Source organism: Hyperolius riggenbachi, chromosome 1 (genome assembly GCF_040937935.1).
Source record: "Hyperolius riggenbachi isolate aHypRig1 chromosome 1, aHypRig1.pri, whole genome shotgun sequence".
Lineage (NCBI taxonomy): Eukaryota > Metazoa > Chordata > Amphibia > Anura > Hyperoliidae > Hyperolius > Hyperolius riggenbachi.
This window is the reverse complement of record NC_090646.1, coordinates 480,331,535-480,348,923: the sequence shown is the minus strand read 5'-3', so window position 1 is coordinate 480,348,923 and position 17,389 is coordinate 480,331,535.

The following is a 17,389-nucleotide window of genomic DNA, read 5'->3' as shown; positions in this document are numbered from 1 at the left end:
CTCCCACAGCAGGTTATTTAGGGGACATCTTTCACTTCCTGTAAACATGGGATGCTATGTGGGAGCCATACAAAAATAACACAACACTCATCATCTTGGAGATGAAAGGCCGTGGCTGTTTAATTAAGGGTAACTCAAAATTCACAACCAATTGAATTATTAACCATATCATAAACTACAACGTAATCTTACCAGACTATATAACAGTAAGTACGTTCAGATATTACTGAACCACCAGCCCCTCTAATTAAAAGCCACAACATTCCAAAAAGGGGACGGGGTGGGGAAAATCTTGTAGCTTCCGTTTGGTGATGCAGGTGAGTGAGCTGAGCACCGTGCACTCCCATCTCATAAGCACACCATGGGCCAATGACCTGTTGTCTTTAGGCAGGCTTGCCCAGCAGGCCTCACATAGACCTCCCTAATTAACCCAGCTGGGTTACTTAGCTGAAACATAAAATAATAATTAGTAACCAGTGGCCCTACGGCCCATTTTAAGGGGTCTCTCGTTATACACTCTGCTCCTAGCCATTAGAGGTGCTGGCTTCTTATACCATCAAGAAAATACAACTCCTTGCCATAGATAAGTTGTCTGCCTTGTACACACGCTAGCTGGAGCTCAGCTAAGGTGGACATTCTCTTGAGTGAGAACAGGTGTCCCCTAAGGGGATGGTTTACTGGTTAAGGGCTCTGCCTCTGACACAGGAGACCTGGGTTCGAATCGCGGCTCTGCCTGTTCAGTAAGCCAGTAATTCAGTAAGGAGTTCATTGGGCAAGACTCCCTAACACTGCTACTGCCTACTGAGTGCTCTCTAGTGGCTGCCTCGCAAGCGCTTTGAGTCCGACAGGAGAAAAGCGCTATACAAAAAAAAGGTATTATTATTATAAAAAAAGGTATTATTTAAAGACCGTCCTCCTGGGGTCAGCCGTTAAGCCGCAATCAGGTCTTCTGCGCATGCGGACCTCCCGCTCATGCGCAGTAGACCCAGACTCACGTATGCAGACTTTTAAATTCAAGTTATGTTCAGTCTGTTATTTCAAATCCCAGCTATACACGTTCAACTTCAATTGACCTGCAATCAAACTTATGTTACATTAAAGCAAAACTGCTGTCGTACTGAACTCAAAGGTTTCACACACCAACTCTTAGGACATTGGAGGGAGAAACGTTCACCACCTCAGAAGATTTCTGCTGTGTGGTGACTGAGTGGTCACATCAAATAATGGGCGGACCAGAATATTATCACATCAGCATAGCTCCTAACTGTCCCTCTTTTGGAGGGGCAGTCCCCCTGTCCCTCTTTCTTCCTCATTTGTCCCTCTTTCAGGACTATTGTACAGATCTGTGTAAATATATGTATCTCTCTATTAAGGAATGTGTTTCATAGATGCTAAATGTTATTTCTATAATTTGAATTGATATATTTCATATTTGTAAATGTTAATATGAAAGATAATGGACCAGAATAGAAAGGACCAGCGTGAATTGAATTATAAAACAACATATTTTTCTTATGAAATCTTTATGGAATGCGTGACTAGGGGTGCGATTAGGGTTGTGGCTTAAGTGTCCCTCTTTGTTATATCAAAAAGTTGTGAGGTATGTTTCAACTCCCACATGAGATAAATTTCCCTTTAGAACAGTGCATGAAGTAAACAGCAGCAAGAGGTTGTAAACAACAATTCACTGAGCTTTCCTGCATCAAACCCTAAATTTCGTCTATGTATTATAAATGACTGTCACGGACGGTTGCGGGGCCGCAGGCGCGTCCTGTAACCGCCCGTGAAGAAAAAGCGATCGCACTCGATTCTCTGCATCGATTGCGCTTCAAATCGATAGAATCTGGATTTATTGTGTAGGAGGTCTGCAGTCCTTTCTCAGCAGAGAAATAGCATCACCTTAACTGCAGGATGGCTCTTTTGATATGCTAACGAGCAGGGGCAAACCCTTGAGTTCAGAAAGCTTGTCCCAGCTGATTTCACATCCAGATGCTAATTACAGGAACCATAAGGTTCCTTTCATAGAGGGAGATCCCAAGAAGCAGACACAGCTGGACTCCAGTCAGGCTGACTCCAGCCTTAGCAGGAAGAAATGAAGGTACTATATAATCTTTTGCCCATTTACAGAATACGATAAATAGGGTGGTTATGAGAGCGGTATAATTGGATCCGTAGGGTCATGCTGGATCTCTTGATACCAGTTGAGAGGGGCCCGGGGCCCCTACCACCCAGGTATGAATCTACCCAGGACCCTGATCTTTTGCACTAGCCATGTCGGATATCATATTAATCTGTATTTTCCTCCAAGTATGAAGCTGTTACCCCCCTAAATGTAACGTGTATGGTTCAGGAGTTACAGCAATTCATAAGTTTAGCTCTAAAATCTCTCAGAGGGAATGAACTGTCATTTGCTGGTAGCTCAGAGGGGGCCGGCACTGCCACACCCCCAAACCAGCTTCATCAAAAGCACAGAGCCAGCAGGCGGGCTTGAGTCCTCCCATTCCATCCATATGAGAACATCCTGCTGCCAGCTCAGAGGACATAGGGCTGGTGGCCATTTTGCTGAACTTTGAATGAAGCTCTGAAACAAAGGACACATGTGCTGGCGGCCATCTTGATTGGCCATCTCTTCTGTAACCTGGAACAAAGAATTCTGCTGAACTTTGATTGAAACTAAGAACTTTATGATTTTCCCACAAAAGGACATATTTCCACAAACCATAAGTATTTTCTCCCTTTTTATTTCATACTGGCTATTACTGTTTTAATAATTGTTGATTTTAATAATTGTCTGTATATATTTATTATTTATATTGCTGTGAATAAAAGACTTCCTCCAAGTCATTCACTGTTCCACTACCCTGCTTATCAGCACACACAGAACTGATCCCGGGTCTCTGAAGATACGCTACTGTTTGTTTGTTGTTGGCTAGACAGAATACCGTGTGTTTAACCGTTTTATTCGCAGGACTAGTCAGTCAGTAAATCGGGTCCACTGGCCCATACCAGTGGTGGTGGCAGATACCGTGGAATCGTGTGTACGTTGTAATTACCCGTGTCTCACAGGCTCCCTTCTGAGTTGTCTGCGGCTAATTCTTAACGGTTCCTGCGCATTGACTGCGACCAGAGTTCGCACGATCTGTGCGCTGGCACCGTTTAGAAGGCTAAGTGCGGTCAGCCACTAGGGCTCCTGTGACAATGACCATTAAAGAGGAACTCCAGTGAAAATAATGTAATAAAAAAGTGTTTCATTTTTACAATAATTATGTATAAATGATTTAGTCAGTGTTTGCCCATTGTACAATCTTTCTTCTCCCTGATTTACATTCTGACATTTATTACATGGCGACATTTTTACTGTTGGCAGGTGATGTAGCTGCTGCATTCTTTTTTGGCAGTTGGAAACAGCGATAAACAGCTATTTCCCACAATGCAACAAGGTTCACAGACCGGAAACTGCCAGGAGTACCACGGTCCTCAGAGTTTCTTGTGGGAGGGGTTTCACCACAATATCAGCCATACAGCGCCCCCTGATGGTCTGTTTGTGAAAAGGAATAGATTTTTCATGTAAAAGGGGGAATCGGCTACTGATTGGGATGAAGTTCAATTCTTGGTCGGAGTTTCTCTTTAAGTTATTTTATGAATCAATATTGTTGTCTTGTTTAAGACTAGGAAATAGTAATAAACAAGTAACTTTCTGTTGTTGTGGTGATATTTAATGATTACAAATCCTAATCAATGCTCCTTTCAGCTTTGGGCTACCAAGGATCAGAATCACTGACTGGATAGGTGAGTAGCTGTAGATTACTGTTACACACATGGGGAACAATCTACTGCCCGCTGGTACAACATCGAGCAGCAAAAAAATAACTGACAAATAGAAGCATAAATAGAGGACTAGGAGAGAAGTGATGGTTCTAGCTGCTGCCATGCTAGCATCCACACTTTGCACACTCATTCCACCAGCATTCCTACGAAGGAGCATTGCATTGCTATGAAGTGATTGTAATACTATAGCATCAGTCGTAGCAACAAGAACAAGAGGAACACAGCAGCCAAATATGCTGGCAATCATTAAATAGCGTGGACTCTTTTGTGGTTTCTCGTCTTCCTTGGAGGTGGAATTAGCTGTTGTTGGATTAATACTGGGCGTAGATATATTCCATGAAACTGGAATGCTTATAGTCAAGGCTATAATAACTGAAAGACAAAGCATACAGTTGACAGCCTGTGACATCCTCTGTTTGAGCTGACTGAAGAAAGGATGTTTAAAAGAAACAATGTTAACATAGTAAAAGCCACACAGACATGCAGTGAACCAAAAACTGGAGAATACTGTGAATAGCAACATTAGAGACAAGGCTATCTGCACATTGACTAAGTCGTAAAGGTCACTCCAGAGAAACATAACAAGATCATTGGTAAAGAGTGTTAGCTGATAAAATATGTTAAACAATCCCAGTGTGGAAAGGATCTGTTCTCTTGGGTTAATGGTTTTGCCATGAATTAAGTCCATGCTGCTGTTAACAATAATGAATGGATTGGTGAAGAGTCCGATGAAGGAACTGACACACAATGCAGTAAGAGATACAACGATGACCTGTGGAAACATAGTTGTTCTCATGAGAGGAATCCAGGAGAGTAGATGTATTTCCTTTTCATTTGTATTTATCTGGAGAGGCAATTAGATAGACATTATTGGTCATGTGTTATGTGTGCCTGTTTCTGTAAACAAAGACAGATTTAAAAAGTTAGAGGCTTAGAGCTGGTACACATGGGGATATCTGCAATCAGTCTTTTGGGGGCAATTGTTCTTACTTAGTGATACTGATTTCCCAAGAAAACACAAGGATATAATTCTAGGTCTTCACCAGCAGGCTTTCAAAAATTGTTGTCTTTGGTTCATCATTGGTGGTCGCTTCTCCAGTGTCCTAAAAGCAGGGTGTGCATTGCAGTGTATAAACCGTGCAATATACTCACATAGAGGCTGCCACGCAGCTCTATATAACAACATTGAAAACTAGCACTGCATTAGCCTGCTGCATAATCCCCCCCCCCCCCCCCCCCCACAAAAAAAAACACAAATACTGAGATTCAGTAGATATGTTTTATAGGCCATATGTTTGCAGGATTGCAGGTGTCAACCCAGAATTTTATCCTTGTCCTTTCTTGTTTTTTCTTAAATGCCTATCGGGAGTACTTCTCTATATGGCTGATAATTTGTTGGCACTTTATAAATCAATAATAATAAGGCATGTTGCATCAGGTTTGGCTTTCCACATTCAAGATTCTTGGTACAGACAGCCCTGACCAGTCACCTTTACTGAGTTCAGACGTTCATTGATAATACACAGGCAAACTGTGCTACTTTTATGTAAAATAAGCAGTTGCACAGCTCAGATTTGTTTAGCTTTTTTGCGTTTTCATTGTTTAAGTAAAATGTAAAAAAAAAAAATTGGTGGTCCCCACCACACATATAGCTTTTGCTCCCAGCCATAAAGCATGGTAACCAGGAAAGAAAAACACGGTGTCTCTATTTAAGAGCACCCTATACCTGTCAACAGTAGGACAGAGTGCCTTAAAAGAGGGAGCAGTAGATTCTCACCACCAACACACACACACACACACACACACACACACACACACACACACACACACACACACACACACACACACAGCAACTGGCCACTGCTTGACTCCCTCTAGCCTGATACGATACCTAGCAATAAAGGAGCTCAGGTTTATGGTACTGCCTCACAGCACCGATAATGAAGTGTCCAAATAAGCTCCAGCATTATGGATAGTGTGTGCAGGGTTTTTCTACCAGATTCCTTACCCTTTTGCTAGCTTATTTGCTGAATCTTTTGATAGCTCTGCACCCAAAGTCACATGGCCTAGACCTCCACACCTGAATCCAACTGACCAGTTTAAGGCTTTTTTCTTTCAGCACACGTCCAGAGCAATTTAAAATATATAACACGAAGACAAGCATTTTTGTCCTGGATATCTACTTTATCATCTTTCAACAAGTTTTCTTCGAAACAAGTGCAATAATATTAATAATGAACAGTTTCTTAGTCTCATACCTGGAAGTATATAAATATCCATATGATGAAGTGGACTGAAGATGTAATCCTGTGCCCTGTGCACACAACATATGCATGATAAGTGTGCTCAGACTCTAGCCACTGTAAGTCCTCCTCTGCTATACTGTGACGTCCAGATGCTGAAAGTAGGGAACCGGGGAGCTGCAAAGCATTCGTCACCTGTGACGTGGTATTGGCCATTGTCGGATGTCACTTCATTGCAAAGCTGAAAGAATAATAGCGCACTCACATGAGCGTAGCCAAGAGTTGTTCTATGGAGTGGCCCAGACTGAAATGAGTGGATGACGCCACACCACTCCTATCAGAAGTCAATAGAGGAAAAGCTGGCACCCCCTTAGTAATTTGTAGCCATTTATTGAACTAGAACAGTGCCAATGTTTAGAGACCTTGCAGGGTCCCTTTATCAAGGTGTGCAGTTTAAAATAATTATCTATCAGGCTGTCAAAGAAACTCCTGAAAAAGTCTATTCCCAGCTGGGGTGAATCCACCTCTGGAGACCTGCTACACAATATTTCATTGCAAAGCACATGCATCCCAAAACTTTATTTCAGAAATATCTGTAAAGAACTGGTATCAAATGATTTATTCTGTAACCCTTCATATTTCATATCATGCAACAGCAGAACACTAATCTTTAATGCAACGTAATATATACTGATATAATGTAATATATTATAGTTAGAGTATATTAAATTTTACTGTTCTACTGTTCTGCTAAATAAAGTTGAATGTAATCTTTCAATTACAGATTTAATTTTGAAATTGATTGATAATTATTAATGACAATTTAAGTATACATTATTAGGTTATAGTTGCATATTTTTTATTTATATTTTATGTTATAGCAGCTGTAGTTTCTACATAAATTAGATGAGTAAGTTTACATTATACAGAAATAAAACATTCCCAGAGCCATTGCAAGCAACAAATAATGTTTACATAGATCATTTCATTTACATGTTACCATTAAATGCTCTGATCATCCATCTGAAACACGATCACAACAATCTACTATTTAAATTGTCAGGCTGCAATTATACAAATGGTTGCAGGTGCATGTAATTAAACAAATTATACATGCACTAACAGTGAAGGGCCTAGGAGTGACCTTTAATCTCAAAGGATTATGGCTGCTCCAGTCACGAACCGTTATACCCTGCATTGTGTATGTATAGAACAAAGGTATACAATATTGGAAACTGCAGCTTAATGGCTTTAGGCTTCATGTATGAAATGCCTGAGTTTAGAACATTTTTGTTCCTCTACTAGTAATCAGCTGGCTTGTCCAGAGTTACCTGTTACTAGAGCTGGTGGTTGGGAAAGATAACAGGAACCCTGACTGGTTAATAGAAGAGACAAAACAATGAGCATTACATGTCTATGGCAGCTTTAAAGTCCAGTTCCAAGTTATTTTTTAATCACAATTTCTCTCACCTCACCAACTAAAAGTGTTATGGACATTAGTTCCATCAGCTCTCCCAATTCTAACACCCAAAGTCCCACTACTGGGACAGAAGGGGACAGTGGTGACAGGGCACAATAGGGACACTTGATGCAAGGAGGTGGCCACAGTAGGGGCATAACACGGTGGTGATACTAACTACATGATGGGGACCACAGTGAGAACACAACAGATAAGATGTACAGGACCCAATGATGAAATTAACTAGAGGGAAGGTATTACTAAGGGGTCACTAATTATAAGTGAGGGTGGGGCACTGACGGACACTTAAGTATGGGAGGTGGCCAAAGAAGTACAATTAATGGAAGGGGCCACAGGTAGAACTAGTTATAGTGAAGACAATACAGGGGGCCTATGGGAGGATGCTAATTATGGGGGAAGAAAATCAAATAAATTTGAGATGAGGGAGCACATAAAGTGTATCTCTTCCAATCTTGCAGCACCCTGTCACTTATTAACCAGACACTTATGTGCTTGGAATTGGAAAGGGTGGTTGGTTAAAAAACGCTTTGGGTAGTTAGAAATTAAAATCCAACTCTGCCCAGAAGACAAATAAGCAGCTAATTCAAGTCAGAGAGGTAATTTTGCGGCCTAACAGTCTTAGGGCTTGAGCCACTGGACTCAGGGCAGGACGAGTGGAACGGCCATCAGTTACAAGGGGCGCCCATAAATTACTAACGCACACTACGCTGCACTACCACAGCATAGTGTGAACTGAGCTGGCGCTTCTTTATCTAGGCCATTAAGTATTAGAAAGTCTCATTGGTTTGTATTGCACATAAAGGCCAGACAGATAAGTGTTCCTATGCTGGTTTCCAGCCCATGCTCTGCAAGTAACTGGAAACTAGAGTAACTACCCCCAGTTTGCAACACTCATATAACATAGTAACATAGTTGGGTTGAAAAAAAGACATCCATCTAGTTCAACCAGAATAAAAAACAAACAAAAAAGCACTGTCCTGCACCCATACATATCCCAGTTGCTCTAGAGAAAGGCGAAAAATCCCTTCCGAGGCTTGAGTCAATTAGCCTTAAAAGGGAAAAGTACTTCCTGGTAGAGATGTCGCGAACCTCCGATTTTTGGTTCGCGAACCCCTCCGCGAAAGGTTCGGTTCGCGAAAAAGTTTGCAAACCGCAATAGACTTCAATGGGGAGGTGAACTTTGAAAATTTTAAAAAATTCTACTCGCTAGAAAAAGGATAGAAAACATGTTTCAAGAGCTCTAATACCTGGAGGCACACCTGATTGAGTGAAATACACATCACTGCTGGAGAACCCACCCTCCCTCCTCCAAGCAAGGTCCTTATACCATTTGACTCAGTTGTCTGCCTACACTAATTAGTTATGGGACAGCTGCTACACACTCTGCTAGGGAGATTTTAATTAGCCTCTTGTGGGTCTCCTCCCTCCTCCCTCCTACCGGAGGGAGGATGGTCTCTTCTGCCAGGGAATTATACTATTTTAAAAACCAGTATACATCATACCATGGCTGGGAATCGAACCCAGATCTCACTGTGTGGTGGGCAAGTCACCCTAACCACTGTACCACTACAGTAGTAAGTAAAGCTGGCCTAAAATTTACCATTTATGCTCAATGCAATAGAAACAAGTTGCTTAAAGGCAACCTTAACTGAGAGTGATATGGATGTTTCCTGTAAACAATACCAGTTGCCTGGCAGTCCAGCTGATCTTTGTGACTGCAATAGTGGCTGAATCACACCCTGAAACAAGCATGCAGCTAATCCAGTCTGACTTCAGTCAGAGCACCTGATATGCATGCTTGTTCAGGGGCTGTGGCTAAAAGTATTAGAGACACAGGATCAGCAGGCGATTCAGGCAACTGGTATTATTTTAAAAGGAAAAAATCCATATCCTTCTCTGTTTAGGTTCCCTTTAAGGATTTGTAGCATAAAAGCCAACTCACATTGGCTGGGATTTGAACCTGGGTCTCACTGTGTGGTGGGCATGCACCCTAACCACTGTACCAACTGAAGCTGGCCTAAAAATTACCATTTATGCTCAATACAAGAGAAAAAGTAGACAAGACAAATAACATTTATCACACTTTTCTCCTGGCGGACTCAAAGCACCAGAGCTGCAGCCACTAGGTCATGCTCTATAGGCAGTAGCAGTGTTAGGAAGACTTGCCTAAGGTGTCCTACTGAATAGGTGCTGGCTTACTGAACAGACAGAGCTGAGATTTGAACTCTGGTCTCCTGTGTCAGAGGCAGAGCCCTTAACCATTACACATATGTAGCCAGACATGGCCTTCTCTTTTGTGTTCAACAGTTGTCCAAAGAGAACCCCAGATAGCCAGGTAGATTCCTATCTCTCTCTCTTCCTAACACTGCTACTGCCTATAGAGCATGCCCTAGTGGCTGCAGCTCTGGTGCTTTGAGTCCGCCAGGATAAAAGTGTGATATAAATGTTATTTGTCTTGTCTACTTTTTCTCTTGTATTGAGCATAAATGGTAATTTTTAGGCCAGCTTCAGTTGGTACAGTGGTTAGGGTGCATGCCCACCACACAGTGAGACCCAGGTTCAAATCCCAGCCAATGTGAGTTGGCTTTTATGCTACAAATCCTTAAAGGGAACCTAAACGGAGAAGGATATGGATTTTTCCTTTTAAAATAATACCAGTTGCCTGAATCGCCTGCTGATCCTGTGTCTCTAATACTTTTGGCCACAGCCCCTGAACAACCATGCAGATCAGGTGCTCTGACTGAAGTCAGACTGGATTAGCTGCATGCTTGTTTCAGGGTGTGATTCAGCCACTATTGCAGTCACAAAGATCAGCTGGACTGCCAGGCAACTGGTATTGTTTACAGGAAACATCCATATCACTCTCAGTTAAGGTTCCCTTTAAGCAACCTGTTTCTATTGCATTGAGCATAAATGATAATTTTAGGCCAGCTTCAGTTGGTACAGTGTGGTTAGGGTGCATGCCCACCACACAGTGAGACCCAGGTTCAAATCTCAGCCAATGTGAGTTGGCTTTTATGCTACAAATCCTTAAAGGGAACCTAAACGGAGAAGGATATGGATTTTTCCTTTTAAAATAATACCAGTTGCCTGAATCGCCTGCTGATCCTGTGTCTCTAATACTTTTAGCCACAGCCCCTGAACAAGCATGCAGATCAGGTGCTCTGACTGAAGTCAGACTGGATTAGCTGCATGCTTGTTTCAGGGTGTGATTCAGCCACTATTGCAGTCACAAAGATCAGCTGGACTGCCAGGCAACTGGTATTGTTTACAGGAAACATCCATATCACTCTCAGTTAAGGTTCTCTTTAAGCAACTTGTTTCTATTGCATTGAGCATAAATGGTAAATTTTAGGCCAGCTTCACTTACTACTGTAGTGGTACAGTGGTTAGGGTGACTTGCCCACCACACAGTGAGATCTGGGTTCGATTCCCAGCCATGGTATGATGTATACTGGTTTTTAAAATAGTATAATTCCCTGGCAGAAGAGACCATCCTCCCTCCGGTAGGAGGGAATAGGTAGGAGACCCACAAGAGGATAATTAAAATCTCCCTAGCAGAGTGTGTAGCAGCTGTCCTATAACTAATTAGTGTAGGCAGACAACTGAGTCAAATGGTATAAGGACCTTGCTTGGAGGAGGGAGGGTGGGCGGACTTACAGCAGAGAGACCAGTGTGTTTGGCAATAATATGTCTGCTGACAGTGATATGGAGGGTCAAAGTTTTGCTCAATAGAGCATTATGGGGCGAATTGAACTTCCGCAAAAGCGAACCCCCAAAGTTCGCCTGGAACCGTTCTCAGGCGAACCGTTCGCGACATCTCTACTTCCTGGTTCCAGGTGGCAGTCAGATCCAATCCTTGAATAAACACAGCTGATAGTTCCCTAGTAATTACAGCCATGGAAGTCTTTCAATGCAAGAGAAGTATCCAAGCCCTCTTTAAATGCAGATATAGAGTTTGCCATAACTACTATCTGTGGTAAGATATTCCACATTTAACAACTCTTACTTAAAGTGAACATCCGGACTAAAAATCGACTCAGCAGCACTGAAAAGGCTTTGTGTTTCTATAACAGTTTCACAGCATCAGAACTTTGTTTCTCTTATACAAACCTCATTTTTAGCTGCACAGAAGAAAACTGCCCGGGCTTTTTTCCCTGATGCTGTGCAAAGCATGATGGGATTTCTGATTTTGTTGTTCTCTTTCTGTTGTTTTGGTGCAATTTTTTTTTTTTTTTACATTTTGAATTTGACATTTGAAGCCTAGCGTGTGCAGCTGGGAGGGGTCATCAGGACACAGGATAGTTGGAACTGTGTCTCCTGCTCCTTGTCACCTCCTTTCAACCAAAAGATGGCTGCCCCCATGACAAAGATGGCAGCCCCCATGAATCACAAACATTTGCCTGTTCTTTTAAAGCAGGGTGGGTAAGAGATTATATTACCTATCTATTCTAATTAACATAACTAATGTAACCTGATGACAGTATGTTTGTTTAGGCTGAAGTTCCCCTTTAAGGACCGGGCGCTTTTTAACTGATCTGTGCAGCATGGGCTCTCCAGCCCACAGCACAGATCAGGTTTGCAGCATGGCAATCAGACTTCCCCCCTTTTTTCCCCACTAGGGGGATGTCCTGCTGGGGGGGTCTGATCGCCGCCGGCTGCCTGTGATTTGCAGGGGCGGCTCCTCAAAGCCCCCCTCTGCAGCAATTTCCGCCTTCTCTGCCCTTACCTGCTTCTCCCGCAGGCTATAGGCTGCGCAGGACGGATATCCGTCCTGCGCCGTCTAGGATAGGCTTCAGCCTATCAGATGCCGGCGATCCCCGGCCAATCAGAGGCCAGGGATCACCGATCTCCTTTACGGTGCTGCTGCGCAGCAGCGCCGTATGATGTAAACAGCGGGGATTTCTTCCCTGCGTGTTTACATTTAGCCTGCGAGCCTTTCTGAGAATGAAACTCAATCCATCTCTAATGCTGGGAATACACGGTTCGTTTTTGAGCCATTTAGATGGCTCGAGAGATAATTTCCGACATGTCCGATCTCCCTCCCGATCGTTTCACCGCTCGATTCCGCATTGAACACAATGAAAAAAGATAAGAAAAACGAGCGGAAGATAAGGGTGGGGAATGGATCAAGCGGGAGAATCGAGTGGCAAAATCGAGCCGTGTACGCCCGGCATAACAAATTGTTTCTACTAACCTGCAAAACCCAACAACAGATAGGTCTACATCATGGGAAATGTATGTATAGAGCAATTCGACGTCCACTCTGACCAATAAGTAATGGTGGTGGATGTCAAAAAACACACAAAGAACATCACTTGAATACTGTACAAACAAGAGCAATACTGGATACCAATCCCATTAGCGTTAGATCAATAAACTTACTAAGATTCTGGTACAAGCTATTTATGGCAGCCACAATGGGTCAACCTGGAAAATGTTGTGCAGTTTCAGAATCACATAAAGTGTTGGGATTGTGAAGCATTTTCTTCAGCCTTCATACATTTCTATTCCTTTTTAGTTAATGCTCCATCCCTGTATACCTGCTTTAAAAGACCATGAAGTCTATCAACCAACCGAGGGAAGGGATTTGCCTTAAAGGAATACTGTAAGGGGGGAGGGGGGTAATGAGTTGAACTTACCCTGGGTCCAAAATGGTCTCCCGCAGACATCCTGTGCCCGCGCAGCCACTGACCGATGCTCTGGCCCGGCCTCCGGTTCACTTCTTGAATTTCAGACTTTAAAGTCTGAAAACCACTGCGCATGTGTTGCCGTGTCCTTGCTCCCGCTGACATCACCAGGAGCATACTGCGCAGGCTCAGACCATACTGGGCCTGCGTAGTACGCTCCTGATGACATCAGCGGGAGCGAGAACACGGCAACGCAGGCGCAGTGGTTTTCTGACTTTAGAGTCTGAAATTCCAGAAGTGAACCGGATCCGGGGCCAGAGCATTGGTGAGTGGCTGCGCGGGCACAGGATGTCTGTGGGGGACCATTAGGAGCCCAGGGTAAGTTCAACTCATTTTCCATCAACCCCCCTACGGTATTCCTTTAAAGAGGAACTGTAGTGAAAATTACATAATGAATAAGATTGCTTATTATTTACAATATTCATTTACTGTACAGAATTCAGTGTTCCTAAACCCTGTCCTCAAGGCCCACCAACACTGCATGTTTTGTGGAAATCCACAGAGGTAGTTAATCAGCTCTGCTGAGACTAATTACCTCACCTGTGCATGTTTGTGGTTTTCTGCAAAACATGTTCTGTTGGTGGACCTTGAGGACAGAGTTGGGGAACTCTGCATAGATTATTTAGTTATTGTCTGCCCATTGTAAAATTGTTCCACTCCCTTATTTACATTCTGAAATGTATCACTGGTAGTGACATCTTTACTTTTGCCAGGTGATCTGTACGGAATGTTCATTACTGAGAGTTATATGCAAAGAGAGAGAAACTGCTTGCTAGGCAGTTGCAAAAAAAAAAAAGGTAATACCCACGATACAACAAGGTCTACAGACAGTAAACTATGAGGAACATGGTCATGACCTCACACGGTGGGAGGGGTTTCACCACAATATCAGCCATACCGACCCCCATGATGAGCTATTAGAAGGGTTCATCATTGCAAGGAAAGAAGGAAGACATCATCATTGCATTCCAGCAGTTCTGGAGGTGTGATTAGCTTTCAAGGACATCAAAGAGATGATTTGCATATTCAACAGTGATGCACCTGCTGATGACCTGCCAATTACCATGCTTGTTGCTTAAAACAAAAAAAAAAAAACGGGTTCTGCAGAAATGTGGGAATCCCAAAGGCTCCCATGTCAATATCGGTAAATGAAGGAAAATTGGTCGCCTACTATGCAAACCGCTGCTACAAATATACAAACATCAGCTACAATCCCACCTGCTATTTGTAGCTACAGCTTGCATAGCAGGCGGCCCCGATGCCTGATATTTTATCGGGCACCAGAGGCACCCAAATTTCCATAATTTACTGATATTAACATGGGCACCTGTGGGGTGCCTAAATTTCCGAGGTGCCTCCAGCACCCAAATTTCCTTCTTTCCCCCACATTCATCTGGGGGGTCCTCATAAGCCTTTGCTCCACGCCACTTCCATATCCCTCTAGGCAACATCCAAGAAGGCACTATGCTTCTCATTCTTTGCTGCTCCACCATGCATCACATTACAAAGACATTCCCACTCCAGCTGATATAAGGCTGTATCAGACACGCCTCCCCTTTGATCAACAGTGAAATGAGCAGTTGAGTGTAATGTACTCCTCCCGGTAGATGATGGAGACCCAACAGGAAGTCCCAGTGTAATTCAGTCCTATAGCAATGGGTGTGGCTACAACCCAGGGAGTATGGGACTGGGACATGGAGGATGTGATGGAGAGTGGTACCAGTCAGACACTTAATCTAAGTATGAAGAGGTGGCCAGGTGATGAGGGGCAGCATCCAGATAACTGGAATCCTGGATGTTGCGGAACAGAGCACCATGGTACACATGTTAGGATGTGTTTGAAGATTCACATAGATGGGGGTCGTTTGGGGGGTGGGGGTACATGACTCCATTAAGTAAGACATTTATTGTATTTATTATGTATTAAGCACCAACATATTACACAGCATGATTACGACCAGTTGTTTATATGCTTACAAATTAATCACATGCTTCTGTTGTCACGCATTGAAGTTTAAAATATAGATTGCTCTATTTAGTATAAGCATCATGCAACATTGTCTTCAGTCCCTGTAAATAGATTTGTCCAATTGTCCAAGTGATGATATGACTGAATTGTCAACTTATAACCTTAATGTCCCCATTTGGAGGCCCGCTTTCTCTACATGACAAAAAGGCTACCGACTTCACAAAGTTATGTTTCAGTTTAGGACTTCCAAGAATCAAAATGATGGATTGTACTGGGGAATAGGCATAAATGACCAACAAACACACAGAAAACCAAATGCTGTTAAAATCAAAAATGGCCATGATGGTAAGGATCTGTGAAACATAAAAACTGATGTAAAGAATGAGGAGGGAGGTGACGGTACGAGCTGCAGACACGCTGGCCTCCACGCTTTGTACACTCATTCCTCCAGTGTTCTTGCCAAGGTGTTTTGCATGAACACAGAGAGACTTGATGATCAGGATGTTAGCAACAGCGACAAGGATAAGAGGAATACAACAGCCAATTATACTGGTGACCAGAAGATACTGAAGACTTATATGCGGGATACTATATTGTGCTGTTGAGTTATCAGTGTAATTGCCATCCAGTTGAAGTGGGTACTCATCTTTTTGAATGTTCCAGGCAACCGGGACGCTGATAACAAGTGACAGCAGCACGGAGGAGAACAGCATCCAAGGCACCACGTCAGAAATGCTTTGTTTCAGACGCATGAAGAAGGTTTGTTCGAATGTAACGAGCATCACATAGTAGAATCCACAGAGGCAGAAAGTAAACCAGAAGCTGGAGAAGATTGTGAAGAGCAGAAGAATGGAAAAGACTGTATAAACATTGTCTGAAAAATACACATCACTCCATAGGTAGAGAACAGAGTCATTGGCTGCCATGCTGAATTGGTAGGCAATATTGAAAAGACCTAGCGTGAAAAGAATCAGTTCTCTAGGGTTTATAGCCTGACCTTTAGCTCTGTCCATTCCATGGGCCGCAATGATAAATGAATTGGTGAAAAATCCAATCACAGTGCTGATAGTGAGAGCGCTAAGTGAAAGAATAACAAACGCGGCCACCATTCTTCTTTGAGTTATATGTGCCTGTTCATTTATCCAGTTTAAGAGCTGGACTTCTGTAGCCGGTGCAAAGACCTGTTGGACAGTAGATAAAGTAGTGAAATTTATATTCAAATTAATGTGAACCATTCATAAACATGATATTCAACTGCTGCATCTTGCTGAAAATGATTTCTTTTCTATGGTACTAATAAATGTGTTGACCAAATACCTGCACTTGTGTTTTTAAATCTTGCTAGTATTGGTTGTCTGGTCCTCCTATCGGCACTTCCATTCAGCCAATCTGAATGGAATAACCTGCAGTTTATGGACACATCAAAAGTACGTATTCATTATTAGATGTGGTAAATGGTTAATTTAACCACCTGGCCTCACTCAACCGTAGAGCAGATCTCAATGATGATCTGACCTAATATGTCTTGCACTGTGCTGGTAGCCTTATACTGCTACATGCCATACAAAACAATGCATACCGCCCTTGTACAGCCCCCCTTCCCTCTGATCGATCAAGGTGGCTTTTATTCTTAAAGTGGACCTGAACTCAGAACTTCCTTTCTGCTCTAAAAGATAAGCAACAGCATAATAACTTTTAAAGAAAAACATGTCGTTGTTACAGCTTACAGAAATCCTACAACAAAATCTGCAGTTTATCTACTTCCTGGTTTAATGGAAGCAGAGAAAGGGTTAACATCCTGTGTTTACACATTAGCTGTGTCTGAGAGATTAAATTACACTTGTGATTACTTGAAAACGAGGGGGAATTAGACAGGCTCTTCTCTCTAAAAACACACGGGGTGCAATTCTCTCTTTTTTCCTTGTGTCCTGTGTAAGAGTTCAGCTCCACTTTAACAGACCTTTGTAAGATTGTAATACCTTCCTTACATTTCATATATTTACTGGGTATTGTTGGTAACAGGTGCTTATCACACAAACACATGCAGTGGTCTACATTGAAAATCCTCCAGTCCCCCATAGCCCGTGAGGTCCCCCGGAATCTTCTTCCTCCCTTCCGTGATCCCGCTGGCGGCTTCGGTAACTTGCACGCACAGAGCGCATGCTGGTCGCCGCAAGAG